The sequence below is a fragment of the Pseudorca crassidens genome, chromosome 6 (genome assembly GCF_039906515.1).
Source record: "Pseudorca crassidens isolate mPseCra1 chromosome 6, mPseCra1.hap1, whole genome shotgun sequence".
NCBI lineage: Eukaryota > Metazoa > Chordata > Mammalia > Artiodactyla > Delphinidae > Pseudorca > Pseudorca crassidens.
In genome coordinates this window covers 72,750,080-72,765,887 of record NC_090301.1, presented here as the reverse complement: position 1 = coordinate 72,765,887, position 15,808 = coordinate 72,750,080, and the positions used below count along the sequence as shown (strand labels likewise).

At 39.9% G+C, this 15,808-nt stretch overlaps 1 protein-coding gene across 11 annotated transcripts in view; it reads right to left on the bottom strand.

Moving 5' to 3' along the window:
* Positions 1–15,808, bottom strand: part of CCDC148 (coiled-coil domain containing 148) — a 337,625-nt gene that overhangs the window by 282,140 nt on the left and 39,677 nt on the right. The window lies entirely within an intron of this gene.

The following is a 15,808-nucleotide window of genomic DNA, read 5'->3' as shown; positions in this document are numbered from 1 at the left end:
GCTAGGCACTGTACTAGACACCGGGGCTCTAACAGTGGATGAGAGACGTGTTCCCTGCGTTCGTGGTGCTTACTATCCAGTGGCCAGGTGTGCTCCTGGGCAGTGAATTACAGAAGGCCATCTCTCCCTGTTATTGATGGTTGCTAGTCTTTCATAATAATGCAATGAAAAATATTAGTGCTTAAAGTGAATACTGTATATTTATCATGAACATTTAATTACACATCAATATCATTTGTGAAATGCCTACATCACTAGTCCTAAGACATATTAGGTCAGCTTATATCTACCATAAAATCTGAGAGAGCATTTAATCAAGATGACATAGATGAATTAAACATTTGCTACCAAAGTAATGAGGCTTTATTTTATATTACTAGTGATTGAAATTGTCTTGCTCCTTTAAAGTACTGGGGAAATATCTTTCTTTACTTCTGAAAACACAAGTTAACTGCTAGTCCATATTGCTTCCCTTAGCACTTAATATTATTATTTATGAATATAAATAACTAAAGGATCCCTCTATTAGGAATCCATAATTTCCAAGGATAACCAATCCTTAAATAGTAAAACAACTGAGTCCTAAAGTTAGATTTGTTGCTGCAGTATGATGACATGAATCTGAAAGACTTTTGCTACTACGTTGAAGGACAAGGCCTGGGCTTGCAGGGTTACATAAGTAAATTTGTAATCATTTACAAGAAAATACCTGTGGGGCTGTGACCACACTAGAGGTCAGGAATTCAGGTGAGCATTTCAAGGTTCCACAATTTCCACAGTAACAGAGGCGCAAGTGGAAGGTGTGAAAGGACAAGACCTGGATGAGGATCTGAGCAAGGGGGTGCAGCTTCAGGGTGAAATCATAAGGAGAATAATCCCCAATTCTTCCCTTGAATGGGCAGACTCTCTTTCTCCATCAGACAGGAAGAGATGACCTCACCAGACATACTCACATTGCAAGATCATCATTTCACCACATGTACTTAGACATAAATCCACTTCTAGCATCTGAGTCAAGATGATTCTTTCATCCTGGTTCCTCCCCACTAGTTTGAGGTTGTACTGGGTACAAGCTAAAAATCGAAAAAAAAAAATGACTTGGGTTTCTCTGCAGAGCATTCCCCTCCTGTACTGGTTCTTCCACTGATTTATCCACTCACTCAGTATTTACTGAGCATATACTATATTCCAGTTACTGTGCTTGGTGCTGGAGATACTGGAGCTACAAAGATGAAGATGACACAGTTTCTATCCTCCAACAGTGTTAAGCATTCAGTGTCATGGCAGTGGTCTCTAAACTTTTGTATAACATACTCCTAATAAATGATTCAGTATGCTCTGTCAATCATGGATATTTACCATTTGTAACTTATTATAATTATTATATATTTCCATTATTGTATTCCTTTCATCTAATATCTCAGGGCAAAACAAATCCTTAGGGGACTTCCCTGGTGGAGCAGTGGTTAAGAATCCACCTGTCAGTGCAAGGGACATGGGTTCAAGCCCTGGTCCAGGAAGATCCCACATGCCGCAGAGCAACTAAGCCCGTGCACCACAACTACCGAGCCTGTGCTCTAGAGCCCGCGAGCCACAGCTGCTGAAGCCCGTGCACCTAGAGCCCATGCTCCGCAGCAAGAGAAGCCACTGCAGTGAGAAGCCCACGCACCGCAACAAAGAGTAGCCCCAGCTCGCCACAACTAGAGAAGGCCTGCGCGCAGCAACGAAGATCCAACGCAGCCAATATATTAATTAATTAATTAATTATTTAAAAAACCCTTAAGATAATGTTCCTAGATAGCAATAGTTGATGTAAATCTACATTTTACGTGATCTTAATAATTTTAAATCTTCTGTAAGATGCGATATTTGCTCTTGTGATTGTTTTTACCTACAATGGGTCTGACGGCAGGGCCACCGCATATTATTACACATAAGCACGTGTCATCCTGCTGCTGAGGAAGTGCTCACAGGGGTACAGAGGAGTCAGCTCTGGCTTTTTCTTGTCGTTCGTTGTGTCTACATTACAATTATCATCTAGAATCCAGAGACCCTTGTAGAAATACATTTAAGGCTATTGTCCATTTCATGCAGGTTAGCTTTGGTTAGGAAAAATGTTAACATAATCTGTAAATCCTCTCAAAACCAGAAAATAAGTAATTACAAGATTTCATAATATGCTGAATACAAGCAAATACATGAGAGCAAACTCGGTATAATGGGGGACTGAATGAAGGTACCAGGGTAGTTCTGTTCATTAAAGATTAGAAAAGCTTAATTTCCTTAGATGTGAAATAAATATAAGTAGAATATCTAACACAGCCTTCTTGTACCTTCCTGTAGAGGACTGACCTGTACTTCGTTTGGAAGAACAGTGGTCTGCAGAGTGAAACAAAGGTCCTGCCATCCGAGGTACTGGAGCACAAAGGGCAGACAGCCTCATTTCGCTTGAGGTGGAAAGCTAGAGGTGGAGGAAGGCAGCGCAGGTGACGTGCTGGGTGAGTTTTATAGTACGGTGGTTTCATTACGTATAGGGAGAGAGAAGGCCTTAGAAGACACAGCTGTTTAAGTCTGTGGGGCACAAAAGCAGAACGTGTTCGGAGGAGCACAGGCAAGCAATTCAGGGTGTTTACAGGTTAGGGAGCCAAGTGGGCAGGCTTAGCTACAGAGACATAATAGATGAAAAGAGGATTGACAGAAATCTGCTGGTGCTGAGAATGCTGATGGCTTCAATTTAGAAAAGGGCAGCCAAAATTAAAGAGATGAGCTGAGGAAAGAGCAGATCACAGAGGTGGATAGGTTTTTAAAAGAGAAATCATTGAGGAACATGTCATATTAAAAGACACTGCTGAAAAGCAGCTTTCTTGGGAACTAAATAAATGGCTCTTAATGCTAAGAATATCACAGAGAGTGGAGCAGTTACCCATAAAAGCCTTTCCTAGAACCAGATATCTGTGGGTTACACGAATGGAATAATTACGTAACACATTTGATTTTAAAGGATACGATGACCATTTTGCCTTTAATGGCCAAAGACCTTTCTGAAGTCCTAGCCTCTGACATTCCTCTTTGTAGCCTTCTTACTCTTCAGTACCTCTAAGAAACCCTGGAGACTGACCAGTGAGAGAGGTGTAGCTTCAAATAGCTAAGTCCATATGATTGAACCTTATCCCACTTACAACCACTGTCCACTAGTTTTGAGTTTATTTGCGAAAAGTAAAGCCTAGCTATTCTACGTTAATACATGCATACATTCAAACATGACTCTTCTTATATGAAATCATCATGCTGTACACCTTAAATATCTTACAATTTTACTTTTAATTATGCCTCAATAAAGCTGGAAAAACCTACTACTCTTCTATTCCTGGAAAAATCCAAACTTTTGCAGAAAGACAATGTACTATGGTTAAGGCAAAGCAACAATTACCATTGATAAATCATTAGGGAATTGAGTTGAGGGTCGCAAGCTGCCTCTGAACCGCAATGAAGGAATAAAATTTTTTCATAACTGGTTTCCAAAATGAAAGAAAAGGGGAAGAGAGTAGAAGTATTCTGGGATTGCCAAGAAGTTGTGAGAAGAAGGATTCATGTTGCACAGAAGCATGAGTAAATTCTACGAGGGTTGGCACACTAAACATTAAGGGGATGTTTTGGGCAAAGTTGTCTAATAAATAACAGTCAGTACTAAGGCTTAGCAGATGTCAGGGAACTCTTAGCATGGAATCTCCCTGAATTCTTCCAACTCTTCTCACTTTCGCTTGCAGAAGGGAAAAAGAAATCTGGGAGAAACCCACACTCTTGGGGCTTCAGGAGTGGGGACAGGGAGAGAAAGACCAAAGAGGACTTTGAGAGTCACCCCCTCGACTGCTCCTTTCCATGCACCCTATGCCCTTAGTAGCTTCTTTCTCCTTGAGGTAATTGCAGATTTTACCTCACAAAGGCAGTAAAACTTGCCCACCTTGTTCTTACCAGACCATGACAACTAACAATTTTTTCATTCATTCTGCTCCAATAACAATACTCTGTTATATGTTCCCCTTCTAAAGTGAGTTATCTTATTATAAAAAATTCAAACAATACATAAAAAGTCCATCATAATCCTATCCCTTGGAAACAGCCTTTTTGTTCAGCCAATTTCTTCAACTTTGTTTTCTCCTTCACTATTCATTGGGTCTGTTCCTTAATCTGAACCAAAAAATATATACATATTATTTTTTAAAGATTATATTTTTATTTTAGAAGTATAAAAAATGTTCAGAATCTATTTAAAGCAAAAATGCTGCATTCTTGTAGTATAAATGTAATAGGATAAAAAGCACTGAGCAATAATACAGCCTTGTCTATTTGAAGGGATAACTCCTGGTAAAAAAAGTAAAGTAGCTCACAAACTTGTGTGTCCACTGTCCTGCTTCTGATGCAGTCAGAAGCCTGCCTGTGACCTGAGGGACCAAATGGGGGGCCAGATTCCACAATCTAGTTATTCTACCTGAATGGTGGCCCATACTTCAGAATGGCCCCTTCTTCCTTGCTGTCCTAGAAAAATTCCCATGATCTCAGCTAGTTATTGGAAGCATGTAATCTGATTCACTTCAGGTTAACATATGAATGAAGAAAAGATTGCTTAAGCAGGGACCTTCCCAGGAGTATGCTTGTTAACACAAAAACAATTCCAAAGGCTAGAATTTCAGGCTGCATGATAAAGTGAAATGGGAGAATTTCCAGTAGTGTGCAGAGATCATTTTGATTCGAAGAAGTATCCCCCAGTGAAAGCGAAAATCACAACACCATGTAAAGTCTGTCCCCAGCTACTTGAGTTCTAGCATAATGCTAATCTTGTTGCAGTACTACACTGTAAAGGCAGGAGAGCCAGGAGGAAGATCAAGGGTTTTGGAATAATGTACCTGTGGATTCAAACCCACCCCGCTCCTCACTAGAGGAATGCCTTTGGCCAGATGTTGTTGTGTTGCTGTCATTCAACCTCTCAGAGGGCTTTCCTCACCTGTTAAGCAGGGTTGCTATGAAAATTTAAATCAATAAAATAATACATATAAAGGGCATGACACACAGTAGGTACTCAATAATAGAAGTTATTGCTTATTTCTTTCAGGCTTTATGCCACATTTAATAAACTGGGATTTTCCCAGTCTTCTGTTAAGCAACAGTTGATGGAGTGAAAGGATGGTCTTACTACTAGCCAATGGGGACCAATACGCCTCCTTTCATATTGCGTCATTACTCATTGAAATGGTTAGAATGTTGTACATTTTTCCCGAGAGGTTATAAACCAGGTGAAATTTGGTCCCCAGACATAAATACTTTAATCTTCACAACGTTAAGTTTATTTTTTAAACTTGAATTAGCTGTCAGCATTTAATAATCAGAAATACGACATAAAATCCCTATTTCCATCATCTTTTATGGAATTTGTATTTCAACCTAAGTGACCATTGATAGATAAAGAAGATGTGGTATATATAAACAATGGAATATTACTTAGCCACAAAAAAGAATGAAATAATGCCATTTGCAGCAACATGGATGGATCTAGAAATTATCCTACTAAGTGAAGTAAGTCAGAAAGAGAAAGACAAATATTATATGATATCACATATATATGGAATCTAAAAACTAGTACAAATGAACTTATTTACAAAACAGAAACAAACTCAGAGTCATAGAAAACAAACTTATGGTTTCCAAAGGTGGGGGGAGGGATAAATTGGGAGTTGGGATTCGCAGATGCACACTACCATATATAAAACAGGTAATCAACAAGGATTTACTGTATAGCACAGGAACTACATTCACTATATTGTAATAAACTATAGTGGAAAAGAATTAAAAAAAGAATATAGATATATATGTGTAACCAAATCATTTTGCTATACACCTGAAATTAGCACAATAGTGTAAATCAACTATAATTCAATTAAAAAACAAATTCATGCTTCAAAAGCGTACTCCCTCACAAGAACAACTACTGGAGAAAGTCACAGCTAGCTTTTTTAGCTAGGACACGTGTTCTCCAGGAAGCCACAGTTGTTACCATGCCTTAGGGTTCCCCAACACGGAGGAAGAACATCAGTTACCATTTACCATCCAGCTTGCACTCTTGCCTTGCTAACTCTGGGCTCTCTCTACTACTTTTCACTTCTGGCCTGGCTCCTATGGGCATCTGATTTAGTGACCTCTGTCACAAGCATGAATTAGTATATTTCACAATGTATAGCAGTATATTCCACAATATATAGCAGTATATTCAGGTTCTGAAATCCGATAACTTGGGTTTCAATACTGATTCTTCAGATTACTAGTTTTATAACCTCAGGCAAGTTACTTTACCTCTCAGAGTCTCAGTTTCTTCAACCCTACAAGAAAAGTAGTAACTGATTCATCTCCCAGGGTTGTTGTGAGGTTTGATGTAATGCATATTAAGAACTTTTCATCATACCTGGTTAGGGGCAATAAACGTTAACTACTACAAAGAAGGAGATGATGATGATGATGATGATGATGATGCTATTATCACTATGACTACTCTAAGTAGTATTACCACAATTACCTACTACTGTAGGTAATTTCCTTTGGAAAGCCCTAAGGAACATGGAGCCTTTCAAAAGCGGGAAAGAGCAGTTTCTATCTGTGGCTGCCCAGGAGCACAATGAGATCAGCTACAGAGTGAAGCAAAAGAGCTTCCAATCTCAAAGGCAGTGAAACCACTACAAGCCAGACTTCCAGTCCAGTCCAGGGAAAGAAGGCAAGACTCTGTCCCAAAACCCCAATAGGAAATATGTTTCAGATAAGCCAACCCAGCCAACAAAACCAGAGTGGGGAGAAGACAGGATCTCTAAAGACTTGAAACTAGAAAACTTCATAGAGGCAAGAGAGGTACCCTTAAGTTAGTACTCACCCAGGGAAGGCAAGGGAATGAGGTACTGGGCAGAGCAAGGGGGAGAGGGCGGGAATGCAGGCAGGTGTCTGTCAAGAGGAAATGGAGTATAAACTATGGTCAGAGCAGACAAGCCCCGACCTCTGCTAGAGAACCCAAGACAAGACCAGAAGGCAAGGGAGATCACATGATGGCACACAATCAGAAGTTACGTTTCCTTAGGGCTTCCACAAAGTAGAGGAAAACACTGGGTTGTGCACTGAATATACTTAACAGCCCCAAGGTGGGAAGTTCATCATCAACACAACCAGCATCCATCTTTTACAAAGTACTTTCCTGTTTATCATTTGATCCCAGACTAGCTGTACAAAATGGAATTCTCCTACTTTACAGATGAATAGAGATGAAGAGATTAAACCATTGCTTAAAGGCACAAATCTAGTAAATGGTGAAGCTTGCTAGAGCTTAATTCTTCCGAAACCCATTACTTTGCACTGCTCACTGCACCCTCTTCAGAAACTACCTTTTGTTCACTGTGTGGTTTCCAAGTTTGTTTTTACCTTTAAAATTTTCTTGCTTTAAGGAAGTTTTTTTTATTGTTTGTTTCTTATTTTAATGCAGATATGCCTTGGTTGAATACAGAAGACAAAGGTCAAGGAAAAGATATGTCAAAGTCTGGAACGGTATAGCTAAATAAATTAATTTCCGTGGTCAGGCATGGGGTCACCAATAGTTCCAGCTACAGACTAGAATAACCCAATCTCCTCACCACCACCCCAAGCCCCAGACCGCTAGAGTCGGGGATTATGATGTGGTAACATTTTCATGGAGGATTTATTGTAACTTTATCCAAAATATCTTCATCATCCCAATGGATAGATTACTCTTGTATTATTCTAGTGGGGATGAAGGATTACTGTCAAGAAGACACTTTTAAAAGTTGTAGGAGAGGGGGAAGATGGCGGAAGAGTAAGACGCGGAGATCACCTTCCTCCCCACAGATACATCAGAAATACATCTACACGTGGAACAACTCCTACAGAACACCTACTGAACGCTGGCAGAAGACCTCAGACATCCCAAAAGGCAAGAAACCCCCCACGTACCTGGGTAGGGCAAAAGAAAAAAGAATAAACAGAGACAAAAGGATAGGGACGGGACCTGCACCAGTGGGAGGGAGCTGTGAAGGAGAAAAGTTTTCCACTCCGCCCTTTGTGGGCGGAGACTGTGGGTGGCGGAGGGGGAAAGCTTCGGGGCCGCGGAGGAGAGCGCAGCAACAGGGGTGCGGAGGTAAAAGACGAGAGATTCCCGCACAGAGGATCGGTGCCGACCGGCACTCACCAGCCTGAGAGGCTTGTCTGCTCACCGCAGGGGCAGGCGGGGCTGGGAGCTGAGGCTCGGGCTTCGGTCAGAGCGCAGGGAGAGAACTGGCGGCGTGAACACAGCCTAAAGGGGTTAGCGGGAGTCCGGGGAAGAATCTGGAGCTGCCGAAGAGACAAGAGACTTTTTCTTCCCGTTTATTTTCCTGGTGAGCGAGGAGAGGGGACTAAGAGCGCTGCTTAAAGGAGCTCCGGAGACGGGCGCGAGCCGCGGGTAAAAGCGCGGACCCCAGAGACGGGCATGAGACGCTAAGGCTGCTGCTGCCGCCACCAAAAAGCCTATGTCCGAGCACAGGTCACTCTCCACACCTCCCTTCCAGGAAGCCTGTGTAGCCCGCCACTGCCAGGGTCCCGGGATCCAGGGACAACTTCCCCGGGAGAACGCATGGCATGCCTCAAGCTGGTGCAACGTTATGCTGGCCTCTGCCACCCCAGGCTTGCCCCGCACTCACACTCCGTGCCCCTCCCTCCCCCGGGCGTGAGTGAGCCAGAGCAACAGAATCAGCGGCTCCTTTAACCCCGTCCTGTCTGAGCAAAGAACAGACATCCTTCAGCGACCTACACGCAGAGGCGGGGCCAAATCCAAAGCTGAGCCCCGGGGGCTGTGTGAACAAAAAGAGAAAGGGAAATCTCTCCCAGCAGTGTCAGAAACAACGGATTAAAGCTCCACAATCAACTTGATGTACCCTGCATCTGTGGAATACATGAATAGACAACGAATCATCCCAAATTGAGGAGGTGGACTTTGAGAGCAAGATTTATGATTTTTTCCCCTTTTCCTCTTTTTCTGAGTGTGTATGTGTATGCTTCTGTGTGCGATTTTCTTTGTATAGCTTTGCTTTCACCATTTGTCCTAGGGTTCTATCTGTCCTTTTCTTTTTTAATTTTTAAAAAAACCTTTTTTCTTAAAAATTATTTTTTATTTTAATAACTTTATTTTATTTTATCTTACTTTATTTTATCCTCTTTCTGTCTGTTTTTCTCCCTTTTATTCTGAGCTGTGTGGATGAAAGGCTATTGGTGCTGCAGCCAGGAGTCACTGCTGTGCCTCTGAGGTGGGAGAGCCAACTTCAGGACACTGGTCCACAAGAGACCTCCCAGCTCCACATAATATCAAATGGCGAAAATCTCCCAGAGATCTCCATCTCAACACCAGCACCCAGCTTCACTCAACGACCAGCAAGCTACAGTGCTGGACACCCTATGCCAAACAACTAGCAAAACAGGAACACAACCCCACCCATTAGCAGAGAGGCTGCCTAAAATCATAATAAGTCCACAGACACGCCAAAACAACACCAGACATGGACCTACCCACCAGAAAGACAAGGTCCAGCCTCATCCACCAGAACACAGGCACTAGTCCCCTCCACCAGGAAGCCTACACAACCCACTGAACCAACCTTAGCCACTGGGGACAGACACCAAAAACAACAGGAACTACGAGCCTGCAGCCTGCAAAAAGGAGACCACAAACAGAGTAAGATAAGCATAATGAGAAGACAGAAAAACACACAGCAGATGAAGGAGCAAGATAAAAACCCACCAGACCTAACAAATGAAGAGGAAATAGGCAGTCTACCTGAAAAGGAATTCAGAATAATGATAGTAAAGATGATCCAAAATCTTGGAAATAGAATGGACAAAATGCAAGAAACATTTAACAAGGACCTAGAAGAACTAAAGATGAAACAAACAATGATGAACAGCATAATAAATGAAATTAAAAATACTCTAGATGGGATCAATAGCAGAATAACTGAGGAAGAAGAACGGATAAGTGACCTGGAATATAAAATAGTGGAAATAACTACTGCAGAGCAGAATAAAGAAAGAAGAATGAAAAGAACTGAGGACAGTCTCAGAGACCTCTGGGACAACATTAAAGCACCAACATTCGAATTATAGGGGTTCCAGAAGAAGAAGAGAAAAAGAAAGGGACTGAGAAAATATGTGAAGAGATTATAGTTGAAAACTTGCCTAATATGGGAAAGGAAATAGTCAAGTCAGGAAGCACAGAGAGTCCCATACAGGATAAATCCAAGGAGAAACACGCCAAGACCCATATTAATCAAACTGTCAAAAATTAAATACAAAGAAAACATATTAAAAGCAGCAAGGGAAAAACAACAAATAACACACAAGGGAATCCCCATAAGGTTAACAGCTGATCTTTCAGCAGAAACTCTGCAACCCACAAGGGACTGGCAGGACATATTTAAAGTGATGAAGGAGAAAAACCTGCAAGCAAGATTACTCTACCCAGCAAGGATCTCATTCAGATTTGATGGAGAAATTAAAACCTTTACAGACAAGCAAAAGCTGAGAGAGTTCAGCACCACCAAACCAGCTTTACAACAACTGCTAAAGGAACTAGGCAAGAAACAAAAGAGAAGGAAAAGACCCACAATAACGAACCCAAAACAATTAAGAAAATGGGAATAGGAACATACATATCGATAATTACCTTAAATGTAAATGGACTAAATGCTCCCACCAAAAGACACAGACTGGTTGAAAGGATACAAAAACAAGATCCATATATTTGTTGTCTACAAGAGACCCACTTCAGACCTAGAAACCCATACAGAATGAAAGTAGGGGATGGAAAAAGATATTTCATGCAAATGGAAACCAAAGTAAGCTGGAGTAGCAATTCTCATATCAGACAAAATAGACTTTAAAATAAAGACTATTAGAAGAGACAAAGAAGGACACTACGTAATGATCAAGGGATCGATCCAAGAAGAAGATGTAACGATTGTAAATATTTATGTACCCAACATAGGAACACCTCAATACATACGGCAAATACAAACAGCCATAAAAGGGGAAATCGACAGTAACACATTCATAGTAGGGGACTTTAACACCCCACTTTCACCAATGGACAGATCATCCAAAATGAAAATAAATAAGGAAACACAAGCTTTAAATGATACATTAAACAAGATGGACTTAATTGATATTTATAGGACATTCCATCCAAAAACAACAGAATACACATTTTTCTCAAGTGTTCATGGAACGTTCTCCAGGATAGATCATGTCTTGGGTCACAAATCAAGCCTTGGTAAATTTAAGAAAATTGAAATTGTATCAAGTATCTTTTCTGACCACAACACTATGAGACTAGATATCAATTACAGGAAAAGATCTGTAAAAAATACAAACATATGGAGGCTAAACAATACACTACTTAATAACGAAGTGATCACTGAAGAAATCAAAGAGAAAATTAAAAAATACCTAGAAACAAATGACAATGGAGGCAAGACGACCCAAAATCTATGGGCTGCAGCAAAAGCAGTTCTAAGAGGGAAGTTTATAGCAATACAAACCTACCTTAAGAAACAGGAAACACGTCAAATAAACAACCTAACCTTGCACCTAAAGTGATTAGAGAAAGAAGAACAAAAAACCCCCAAAGTTGGTAGAAGGAAAGAAATCAGAAAAATCAGATCAGAAATAAATGTAAAAGAAATGAAGGAAACGATAAAAAAAGATCAATAAAACTAAAAGCTGGTGCTTTGAGAAGATAAACATAATTGATAAACCATTAGCCAGACTCATCAAGAAAAAAAGGGACTAGACTCAAATCAATAGAATTAGAAATGAAAAAGGAGAAGTAACAACTGACACTGCAGAAATACAAAAGATCATGAGAGATTACTACAAGCAACTCTATGCCAATAAAATGGACAACCTGGAAGAAATGGACAAATTCTTAGAAATGCACAACCTGCCAAGACTGAATCAGGAAGAAATAGAAAATATGAACAGACCAATCACAAGCACTGAAATTGAAACTGTGATTAAAAATCTTCCAACAAACAAAAGCCCAAGACCAGATGGCTTCACAGGCGAATTTTATCAAACATTTAGAGAAGAGCTAACACCTATCCTTCTCAAACTCTTCCAAAATATAGCAGAGGGAGGAACACTCCCAAACTCATTCTATGAGGCCACCGTCACCCTGATACCAAAACCAGACAAGGATGTCACAAAGAAAGAAAACTACAGGCCAATATCACTGATGAACATAGATGCAAAAATCCTCAACAAAATACTAGCAAACAGAATCCAACAGCACATTAAAAGGATGATACACCATGATCAAGTGGGGTTTATTCCAGGAATGCAAGGATTCCTCAATATACGCAAATCAATCAACGTGATACACCATATTAACAAACTGAAGGAGAAAAACCATATGATCATCTCAATAGATGCAGAGAAAGCTTTGGACAAAATTCAACACCCATTTATGATAAAAACCCTCCAGAAAGTAGGCATAGAGGGAACTTTCCTCAACATAATAAAGGCCATATATGACAAACCCACAGCCAACATCGTCCTCAATGGTGAAAAACTGAAACCATTTCCACTAAGATCAGGAACACGATAAGGTTGCCCACTCTCACCACTCTTATTCAACATAATTTTGGAAGTTTTAGCCACAGCAATCAGAGAAGAAAAGGAAATAAAAGGAATCCAAATCGGAAAAGAAAAAGTAAAGCTGTCACTGTTGGCAGATGACATGATACTATACATAGAGAATCCTAAAGATGCTACCAGAAAACTACTAGGGCTAATCAATGAATTTGGTAAAGTAGCAGGATACAAAGTTAATGCACAGAAATCTCAGGCATTCCTATACACTAATGATGAAAAATCTGAAAGTGAAATCAAGAAAACACTCCCATTTACCATTGCAACAAAAAGAATAAAATATCTAGGAATAACCCTACCTAAGGAGAAGAAAGACCTGTATGCACAAAATTATAAGACACTGATGAAAGAAATTAAAGATGATACAAATAGATGGAGAGATATACCATGTCCTTGGATTGGAAGAATCAACATTGTGAAAATGACTATACTACCCAAAGCAATCTACAGATTCAGTGCAATCCCTATCAAACTACCACTGGCATTTTTCACAGAACTAGAACAAAAAATTTCACAATTTGTATGGAAACACAAAAGACCCTGAATAGCCAAAGCAATCTTGAGAACGAAAAACGGAGCTGGAGGAATCAGGCTCCCTGACTTCAGACTATACTACAAAGCTACAGTAATCAAGACAGTATGGTACTGGCACAAAAACAGAAAGATAGAGAAATGGAACAGGATAGAAAGCCCAGAGATAAACCCACACAAATATGGTCACCTTATCTTTGATAAAGGAGGCAGGAATGTACAGTGGAGAAAGGACAGCCTCTTCAATAAGTGGTGCTGGGAAAACTGGACAGGTACATGTAAAAGAATGAAATTATAACACTCCCTAACACCATACACAAAAATAAACTCAAAATGGATTAAAGACCTAAATGTAAGGCCAGACACTATAAAACTCTTAGAGGAAAACATAGGCAGAACACTCTGCGACATAAATCACAGCAAGATCCTTTTTGACCCACCTCCTAGAAAAATGGAAATAAAACCAAAAATAAAAAATGGGACCTAATGAAACTTAAAAGCTTTTGCACAACAAAGGAAACCATAAACAAGACAAAAAGACAACCCTCAGAATGGGAGAAAATATTTGCAAATGAGGCAACTGACAAAGGATCAATCTTCATAATTTACAAGCAACTCATGCAGCTCAATAACAAAAAAACAACCCAATCCAAAAATGGGCAGAAGACATAAACAGACATTTCTCCAAAGAAGATATACAGAGTGCCAACAAACACATGAAAGAAAGCTCAACATCATTAATCATTAGAGAAATGCAAATCAAAACTACAATGAGATATCATCTCACACCAGTCAGAATGGCCATCATCAAAAAATCTAGAAACAATAAATGCTGGAGAGGGTGTGGAGAAAAGGGAACCCTCTTGCACTGCTCGTGGGAATGTGAATTGGTACAGCCACGATGGAGAACAGTATGGAGGTTCCTTAAAAAACTACAAATAGAACTACCATATGACCCAGCAATCCCACTACTGGGCATATACCCTGAGAAAACCATAATTCAAAAAGAGTCATGTACCAAAATGTGCGTTGCAGTTCTATTTACAATAGCCAGCAGATGGAAACAACCTAAGTGTCCATCATTGGATGAATGGATAAAGAAGATGTGGCACATATATACAATGGAATATTACTCGGTCATAAAAAGAAACGAAATTGAGTTATTTGTAGTGAGGTGGATGGACCTAGAATCTGTCATACAGAGTGAAGTAAGTCAGAAAGAGAAAGACAAATACCATATGCTAACACATATATATGGAATCTAAGAAAATAAATATGTCATGAAGAACCTAGGGGTAAGGCAGGAATAAAGACACAGACCTACTAGAGAATGGACTTGAGGATATGGGGAGGGGGAAGGGTAAGCTGTGACAAAGTGAGAGTGGCATGGACATATATACACTTCCAAGCGTAAAATAGCTAGCTAGTGGGAAGCAGCTGCATACCCCAGGGAGGTGAACTCGGTGCTTTGTGACCACCTGGAGGGGTGGGTTAGGGAGGGTGGGAGGGAGGGAGACGCAAGAAGGAAGAAATATGGGAACATATGTATATGTATAGCTGATTCACTTTGTTATAAAGCAGAAACTAACATACCATTGTAAAGCAATTATACTCCAATAAAGATGTTAAAAAAAAAAAGTTGTAGAAAAATGTAACTCAAAGTAATATTCTCTGACAGGATTTGGAACTTGCTTGTTTAGATAGTATAATTTTGCCAAGAACTCTCCTGTTAATACTATGCTTTCAACACTGATTAGAAAGTAAAATGCACTATCTCAAACTTGAGTAATATCTTTTTTCATGTCATGTGATTCTGCTTTAAGAGATTTTTCCAGAGCCGAGAATAGAACAGGTCTCTAAGGCTCTCAGTCCAATGAACTAAACAATGTGGCTTCTTCATTTTTAAATGGTCTGTTTTGAAATGAACAAATCTTAACATTTCATCAAGCTAAGAAAAGAAACAAAAGGAAAGAAATAGTCTCTTTGGCCAGGAAAAAGCTGAGATAGGTTTGAAGATGCAGAAGCTGAAGTTACCTGTAAGGCTGCCCAAACTAAACTGAATCAATTGAGTCAATTTTTTTAATCAAACAAAACCCACCACAAATCTTTTTTCTTTTCTTCTGACCGAGAGTCTGTGTTTCGAAGTTACACAGACAAAAATACCTGTCAAACCCAATGATATGTAAGAGAGTCACAAGGAATGTTGATATTTTTTGAGAAAGATTTTAAAGAATCTAGTGTGTAAGTTTGTAATACTGGGCTTTCAAACAAGATGTGCGTTGACAGACACACAGACACACATGAATGCACACACCACACATACGTACACCTTCTCTTCAGAAGGCACAAAGGTACTCATTTCAACCAATGGGGTAAAGCACTTGCAACACATATAAAATATCTATTCTATCACCCATTAAAGTATTTTTAGAGCTACTGACCTTTATGTGAACTAAACAATAAGGCTGTTCACAAACCTGACAGAGAGCAGCTTTTCCAAAGTGAAACAGTGAACCACTGTCCCTAATGCATCCATCAAACTAAACAATTAAAA